Source organism: Piliocolobus tephrosceles, chromosome 11 (genome assembly GCF_002776525.5).
Source record: "Piliocolobus tephrosceles isolate RC106 chromosome 11, ASM277652v3, whole genome shotgun sequence".
Taxonomy (NCBI): domain Eukaryota; kingdom Metazoa; phylum Chordata; class Mammalia; order Primates; family Cercopithecidae; genus Piliocolobus; species Piliocolobus tephrosceles.
In genome coordinates, this window is record NC_045444.1 from 101306733 (window position 1) to 101313876 (window position 7144).

At 39.0% G+C, this 7144-nt stretch overlaps 1 pseudogene; it reads left to right on the forward strand.

The window, feature by feature from the left end:
- The first annotated feature begins 4963 nt into the window (after positions 1-4963).
- LOC111545676 lies at positions 4964-5920 on the forward strand (annotated as a pseudogene).
- Positions 5921-7144: the final 1224 nt, after the last annotated feature.

A 7144-nucleotide genomic window follows, 5' to 3' on the forward strand; every position in this document is an offset into this window, starting at 1 on the left:
ACTAGGGAGAAGTCAAACTCTCTCTCACCTTTTCTTTAGTCCTGCTGTTCTTATAGAGGACTATAGGTAACAAAGAGTTACCTCTATGTCTTTCTTTACCCTTAGCACTCATACCAGGAAAATGTCTGAGCATATAGTTTGCAAGGTTTAGAAAGCAGTTATCAGAGTATTGCCTGGAGAGCAATATACTTTCTTTCCACTGCTGTTACAAACACAGTTAATTAATACCCTGATGATATTTCTATGCCGTCCCATGCTCTTTGTGTTTGCTCACTTTAAGCTTGGAACATCTGTGACTTTCTCTTCTCTCTCCAGATATTTCCTCTTGAACATGTTTTTTTCAGTCTTGTTTCTCTGTCGTCATGATCCTGTCTGTTTTCTATTACCCAGGACCTTCTGTTCCACTGATGGCACCCTTGTTTTCTAGCACTGTGATGGAAATACATTTTTTATAAATTATTGTTATCTGGGGGCATAGATAGGCTCTCACTCTGTTGCCCAGTCTGGAGTCCAGTGGTGTGATCTAAGCTCACTGCAACATCCATCTCCTGGATGTGATATTCCCATCCCAGCCTCCTGAGTAGCTGGGACTACAGGCATGCGCCAATTCATGGCTAATTTTTGTAATTTTTGTAGAGACAGGATTTCGTCATTTTGCCCAGGCTGGTCTTGAACTCCTGGGCTCAAGTGATCTGCCCACCTTGGCCTCCCAAAGTACTGGGATTATAGACATGAGCCACCACACCCAGACGAAATACTTTTTTTAAGATGCATTTTCTGTTATCTAGAAGAATTCTGGACAGGAAGGTAACTGGATGCTGTGATTAGTCTTGATTTTAGTAGTCTTTAGTAATCTTTTACTAATCTTTTCTGGTAATTAATTACAAATTTGAAAATGCAACTTAGCCAAAAAGAAAAATTACATAATCCCACTACCCAGAGACAACCAATATTAATATATTAATATGTATCTTTTAGAGTATTCCGTAGATATTTGTTAAAACAAAACCAGAGTAATTGAAAACCTATTTATGTGTAATGAACATCTAGTAAGTAGCAAGGGCAGGGTTGGATGAAAGAAATTTAGAGATATGATGAGGATGCAGACAAAAAAAAAAAATTATCTGCTTTCAAGTAGCTCTTAGTTCAATGGATACAAAAAAAGTAAACCACTGGAGGGGCAGAGCAAGGTGGCAGAATGGATGGTTCCATTTATTGTCCCCCTGCAAGGACACCAATTTAACAACTAATTACACAGAAAAAGCACCTTCATAAGAACCAGAAATCAGGTGAACACTCACAGTACCTAATTTTAACTTTTGTGTATGCATGTGTGTGTCCGTGACTGTTTTTTTTTTTTTTTTTTTTTTTTTTTTTTTTTTTACTTTATTTATTTCCATACGTTTTGGGGGGAAAGGTGGTATTTAGTTACATGAGTAAGTTCTTCAGTGGTGACTTGTGAGATTTTTGTGAACCCATCACCCAAGAAGTATACTCGGAACCCAATTTGTAGTCTTTTTTTCCTTACCGCCTTTCTTCCATTTCCCCCTAAGTCTGCAAAGTCCATTGTATCATTCTTATGCCTTTGCATCCTCATAGTGTAGCTCATACTTATAAGTGAGAACATATGATGTTTGGTTTTCCATTCCTGAGTTACTTCACTTAGAATAACAGTCTCCAGTTCCATCCAGGTTGCTGCAAATGCCATTAATTAATTCCTTTATATGGCTGAGTAGTATTCCATCATATATACCACAGTTCCTTTATTTACTTGTTGATTGATGGGCATTTGGGTTGCTTCCACATTTTTACAATTGCAAATTGTGCTGATATAAAGATGTGTGCACAAGTATCTTTTTTGTATGATGACTTCTTTTCCTCTGGGTAGATACCCAGTAGAGGAATTGCTGGATGAAATGGTAGTTCTACTTTTAGTTCATTAAGGAATCTCCACACTGTTTTCCGTAGTGGTTGTTCTAGTTTACATTCCCACAAGCAGTGTCGAGTGTTCCCTTTTCACTGCATCCACACCTACGTGTATTTTCTTTTTTTAATTATGGCCATTCTTGTGGGAGAAAAGTGGTATCACATTGTGATTTGGATTTGCATTTCCCTGATCATTAGTGATGTTGAGCATTTTTTCATATGTCTATTGGTCATTTGTATATCTTCTTTTGAGAATTGTCGATTCATGTCCTTGCCCACATTTTGATGGGATTGTTTTCATCTTGCTAATTTGTTTCAGTTAGTTGTAGATTCTGGATATTAGTTCTTTATCAGATGTATAGATTGTGAAGATTTTCTCCCACTCTGTGGGTTGTCTGTTTACTTTGCTGAATTTTCTTTTGCCATACAAAATCTCAGTTAGATTAAATTCTACCTGTTTATCTTTGTTTTTATTGCATTAGCTTTTGGGTTCTTGGTCATAAAGTCTTTGCCTAAGCCGTTGTCTAGAAGGGTATTTCCAATATTATTTCCTAGAGTTTTTTTAGTTTCAGGTCTTATGTTTAAATTATTGATCCATCTTGAATTGATTTTTATATAAGGCAAGAGATGAGGATCCAGTTTCATTCTCCTACATGCGGCTTGCCAGTTATCCCAGCACCATTTGTTGAATGGATGTCCTTTCCCCACTTTATGATTTTGTTTGCTTTGTTGAAGATGAGTTGGCTGTAAGTATTTGGGTTTATTTCTGGGTTCTTTATTCTGTTCCATTGGTTTATGTGCCTGTTTTTGTACCAGTACCATACTGTTTTGGTGACTATGGCATTGTAGTATAGTTTGAGAGCAGGTAGTGTGATGCCTCCAGATTTATTCTTTTTGCTCAGTCTTGCTTTGACTATGCAGGCTCTTTTTTGATTCCATATGAATTTTAGGATTGTTTTTTCTAGTTCTATGAAGAATGATGATGGCACTTTGATGGGAATTATATTGAATCTGTAGATTGCTTTTGGCAGTATGGTCATTTTCACAACATTGATTCTACCCATCTATGAGCATGGGATGTGTTTCCATTTGTTTGTGTTGTCTGTGATTTCTTTCAGCAGTGTTTTGTAGTTTTCCTTGGAGAGGTCTTTCACCCCCTTGGTTGGGTATATTCCTAAGTATTTTATTACTTTTTTCAGCTGTTGTAAAATAGGTTGAGTTCTTGATTTGATTCTCCGTTTGGTCGCTATTGGTTTATAGCAGTGCTACTGATTTGTGTATATTAAATTTGTATCCTGAAACTTTGCTGAACTCATTTATCAGTTCTAGGAGCTTTTTGGAGGAGTCATTAGGGTTTTCTAGGTATACAATCATATCATCAGCAAACAGCGACAGTTTGACTTTCTGTTTATTGACTTGGATAATAAAAAAGCTTCCAGCAAAGAAAAGACCAGAACCTGATGGCTTCACTGCTGAATTCTATCAAATATTTAAGGAAGAACTTATACCAATCCTACTGAAACTATTCTGAGAAACAGAGGAGGAGTGAATACTTCCAAATTTATTCTACAAGGCCAGTGTTTCTCTGATACCAGAACCAAAGACACATAGAAAAAGGAAACTACAGACCAATATCAACTAAGGAATAGTGATGCAAGAATCTTCAACAAAATGCTAGCTAACGGAATTCAACAACACATTAAAAAGATAACTCATGATAACCAAGAGAGATTTATCCCTGGAATACAACGATGGTTCAATGTATGCAAATCAATCAATGTGATACATCATATCAACAGATTGAAGGATAAAGGCCATATGAGCATTTCTACTGATGCTGAAAAGCATTTGATAAAATTCAACATCCCTTCATAATAAAAACCCTCAAAAAACTGTGTATAGAAGGAACACACCTCAACATAATAAAAGCCATATAGGACAGACCCACAGCTAGTATCAGACTGAATGGGGAAAAACTGAAAGTCTTTCTTTCCTCTAAGATCTGTAACATATCGAGGATGCCCACTGTCTCCACTGTTATTCAGCATAGCACTGGAAGACCTAGCTAGACAAGTCAGACAAGAGAAATAAAAAGCATCCAAATTGTAAAGGAAGAATTCAAGTTATCTTTATTTGCAGATGATATAAACTTGTATTTGGAAAAACCTCATGTCTCCATCAAAAAACATTAAAACCTGGAAGTGGCTTTCAGTGGAAGGGGAGCTGGAAAGGGGATGGTACAGGAAAAAGGTGATCTTTCCCTGAAGCCTGCTGTCTCTGGCCAGGCTGCTCTCTGAAGTCATGCCACCTGAAGTTAAGCCGCATCTCTGACACTCAGTTGCTTCTCCTCTCAATGTTCAGCTGCTTGTCTCTGCCAGCTGAGGTCTGGGGTTTATATGGGTTTATATGGGCACAGAATAGGGGGGCTGGACAGGCCAAACAGTAACATTTGGGCAAGATAACAGGGATAACCGTTCTCGTTTAGGGCTGCAGTTTCAAGGCTTGAGGGTGGGACCTTTGCCAGTGAGCCACCCTTTTCTACCCAGTAAAGCCATCTGCCTTCTGTCCTTATCGCTTCTTTCCAAAAAGGCTGTCATTTTGCATTCTCATCAGCAAAGAATGAGACTTCCAGTTGCTCTGCATACCTTGTCATGACTTGATATTGTCAGAGTTTTACAGCCATTGTAATAAGTGTGGGAAAGTGTTCCATTGTGGATTTGATTTACACTTCCCTAATGACTACAATGTTTATCATCTTTTAATGGTCATCTGTATAGTTCCTTTGGTGAAGTGTCTGTTCAAATATTTTGCCTATTTTGTTATTGGGTGTTTGTTTTCAGATTTGAGAGTTGTTGATACTATATTTTTTACAGGTCTGTGGCTTGACTGTTTTAACCTCCTTCTGACTTTTTAAAGAAGACAACGTAATTTATAAATGTAAATACCTGCAGTGGAAAAACTCCCATGACCCATCTGTAATTTCAGACCTGGGATTCCCCAGAGGTTTGAAGCTCTCATTGACGGGTAGTTGCTGGTTATGGCCAACAGCCAAGTTGATTCAGGCACTGACATGTTAGAACATTCTGCACGTGCGCACCTCTAACACTCCTCCCCCAGCCTCTTCTTCCCCTCTGCAGAGACACCCTTCTCCTTTCTGCTGTTTCTGCATGGGTGGCCAGAGCCACACAGCCCTTTCTTTAAGTCAGGAGTTGCCTTGTCAAAGCACAAGTCAAGAAGGAAGTGATAAAGGGACTGAGGGGAAGCCCTGAGAGGACTGAGAGGATGGGAAACTCTGCTGAGAGAAAACAGGTGGCAGCAGAGCTCTCCAGAGATGCCTTGGAATCTGAGAATGCAAAGCCCCAAACAGAGAACATCCAGATGCTGGGATCACCATGTCGCTGAAGGGTGTTTCTGCCTTCCCTGGAAAAAAATACTCATTTTTGAAAAGAGGCAAGATTCCCAAAATGAAAATGAAGGATTGTCATCTACTCCCATCCAGGACAATATTCACCAGACCTACTCAGAGGAGCTGTGCTATACCCTCATCAATCATCAGGTTCTCTGTAGAAGGCCATCGGGGAACTCTGCTGAAGAGCACTATGAGAATGTTCCCTGCAAAGCTGAGAGACCCAGAGAGTCCTTGGGAGGAACTGAGACTGAGTATTCACTTCTACACGTGCCTTCTACCCCAAGGCATGCCCGATCCCCAGAAGATGAATATGAACTTCTCGTGCCTCAAAGAATCTCCTCTCACTTTCTGCAACAGCCACATCCACTTACGGCCCCTTCTGAGACCCAGTTTTCCCATTTATAGTGAAGTGGTTGGACTAGCATTTGTTTAGCACCAACAAATAAAAGGTGGGATGGGGGATCTGCCTGAAGCAGGGATGGGACACAAAGTCCCTCCAGCTTACCTCCCACAACAACCCTTTCCCTGCAGAGCACGGTTTGTGTACCACAAGTCCTCTTAGCACGCAAAAGCCAAAATATAAAGATCAACCATTTATCCTGAACGCCACCATTTAAGAAAGAGGTAACCATCTTTGGTTCTACATGATTTGGAGATTATAGTGGTGGGGGCGCCCCTTGATGCCCCTAAAGCTATGCACACCACAAGGGGCTCTGCTGTCTGTCTGGGATCTTCTTATAAAGCATTCTTATGATTGTTCTCTGAAGTCACAAGGAAGCTTTACTCATCATACTAAGTGTACCCAAGGGGGAGTTCACTCATTACAGTGACCTTCCAGCTCAGCCTCACCCCATGGGAACCTGTGTTGCTCCTCTCACTCCATGTGTCTAAGCCATGTCTTTTACATAGTGTCCTTTGACCTGTTGGCCCCCAGGGTCTGGCTGGTTATGTGAGTTGAATCAAGAGGCTCTAGGCCAGATGTTTACATAATTTTAACCTATATGATTTTATTTTTAACTTTGTATTTCTCCCTAGAAATCTTAATAAGACAATTGTAGCATCAGACAATGTTAAGAAGAATGATCCTTGGAGATCCCATAATCCCACTACCCTTGTTTGGCTCAGAGAGGATAATTTACCTAATGTTACATTAAAGTTAGTGGCAAAACTTAATTTGGAGCCTGATTTCCTACTGACTTCCAATTTAGTGCTCCCCCAGTATGCTACATAGAAAGCTCTCTGAAATATACTAAATGTATACTAAATGTATATATTTAATAATGTCATGTATAAAATATGAATAAAATGTCCACATAGGAAATTAACACAAAAAAAAACAAAACAAAACAAAAAAAAAAACATTAAAACTGATGAATGCATCCAGTAAAGTTGCAGGATACACAATCAGCATACAAAAATCAGTAGCATTTGTGTATGTATCAGCATACAAAAATCAGTAGTATTTGTGTATGTATCAACATACAAAAATCAGTAACATTTTTGTATGCCAGTAGTGAACAATATGAGAAAGAAATCAAGAAATAAAGAGTTCAAACAACTCTGTAGGGGAAAACCTAAGAATCTGATTAAAAATGGGCAAAAGGTCTGAATAGACATTTTTAAAAGAAGACATACAAATGGCAAACGTATATGAAAAGGTACTCAACATCATTGGTCATCAGAGAAATGCAATCAAAAGTACGATGAGATATCATCTCACCCCATTGAAATGGCTTTTGTCCAAAAGTCAGGTAATAACAAATTCTGGCAAGGATATGGAGAAATGGGAATTCTCATACACTGTTGGTG